Source organism: Pteropus vampyrus, unplaced genomic scaffold (assembly GCF_000151845.1).
Source record: "Pteropus vampyrus isolate Shadow unplaced genomic scaffold, Pvam_2.0 Scaffold37, whole genome shotgun sequence".
Lineage (NCBI taxonomy): Eukaryota > Metazoa > Chordata > Mammalia > Chiroptera > Pteropodidae > Pteropus > Pteropus vampyrus.
In genome coordinates, this window is record NW_011888818.1 from 869525 (window position 1) to 871341 (window position 1817).

The following is a 1817-nucleotide window of genomic DNA, read 5'->3' on the forward strand; positions in this document are numbered from 1 at the left end:
TCTGTCCTTTCTTCCTTACGTCCTTTTTATTTTCTACCTCTTTCCCTGCTTCTTATTCTCTTGCTTTCCCTATTTTTCCTCTATCAAGGAGAAAGACCGTATAGACTGGTGATATTCAGACAATTCCCTGCCTGCAAGGAACTAGGCAGAAAGTCTCAAACCCCTGATTCAGTGGTCTGCAAGTCCAGAGCCTGCACCAACATATCAACTAATCTTCAAGTTTCACGTATTCTCATGTCCTCTTTTTTCTCCCAGGTCTCTGCTTCTTTGTGAATTCTCTATTCTGGGCCATATGTAAAATTCAACCAAATTTTTAGTTTAAAAAGTAAAAAGTATTACACTATGTATTCTAAGTAGAGTAGAATTCATTAGTATTTTAGTCAAGAAAGAATTAAGTCGGATAGATGAAGTACAGACAATTTTATTGTGTCAATTACATATTATTATTATTCAAATAGAACAGAAGCTTTCACCATTTTTAAAATAGACTTCAACCTTCATACTGCAGGGGAATTTTGCAGTCATTTTTCACCTAGTCGAACTTCTCTTTACTCTTTTTTCCTTCCTATTTCTCCTCCTCACATATCCTCTTGTTTATTTTTCCCTTCTTCTCTTCCTTTCGACTTTTCATCTGTCTTGATTCCTTCTCAGGAACAGAAGCAAAGGCAACATTTTGTTTTTCTTTTTTGTCTTGTGTACATTGGATTCCATTTTCTCCCAGGTCTTCCTATCTGTCAACCTCCATGCCCAAGTAATTTATTAAGGTATTTTTGCCAAACATAAACAGTCAAAATTTCACTAATAAAAGTCTAATGCAAAATATATAAAGACTGATACAATTCAACCACAAAAAACAAATAACCCAATTAAAAAATGGGCAGAGGGCCTGAACAGACACTTCTCTCAAGAAGTCATACAAATAGCCAACAGACATATGAAAAGATGCTCAGCTTCACTAGCTATTAGGGAAATGCAAATCAAAACCACAATGAGATACCACCTCACGCATTTTAGAATGGCTATCAACAACAGGACAAGTAATAGCAAGTGTTGGAGAGGTTGTGGAGAAAAAGGAAGCCTCATACACTGCTGGTGAGAATGCAAACTGGTACAGCCACCAAGAATACAGGACAGAAGTTCCTCGAAAAATTAAGACTAGAACTACTATATGGCTCAGCAGTCTCACTTCTGGGTATCTACCCCAACAATTTGAAAACATTTATCTGTAGAGATATATGCACCCTGATGTTCATTTCAGCATTAATTGCAGTAGCCAAGACATGGAAACAGCCAAGTGTCCTTCAATAGGTAATTGGATAGAAATGTGGTACGTATATGCAATGGAATATGACTCAGCAGTAGGAAACAATGAAATACTGCCATTTGTGACAACATGGATGGATCTTTAGATAATTATGCTAAGCAAAATAAGTCAGAAAGCGGGGAGGGGGAAGACAGAGAAGAGTAAAGGGCATCAAATATATGGTGATGGAAGGAGATTTGACTTTGGATGGTGAACACACATTGCAATATACATATGATGTATTATTGAATTGTACACTTGAAACCTATATAATTTTATTACCAATGTCAACCCAATGAATTTAATAAAAAAAAAAAATTCAAAGGAAAAAATTCACTAATAGAGCTGAAACTAAAATATTTTTTGATATTTTCCTCTCCTTGAATTCACATTGCCTTACTCTTATAACAGGATAAAAACACTATGTTCCTTTTCTTTCCTCATTTCGTTTAACATTTAGCCACTAAGTGCTCACTCGTGTTCACCCAACCGTCAGCACTTCCTGAGCAATTTT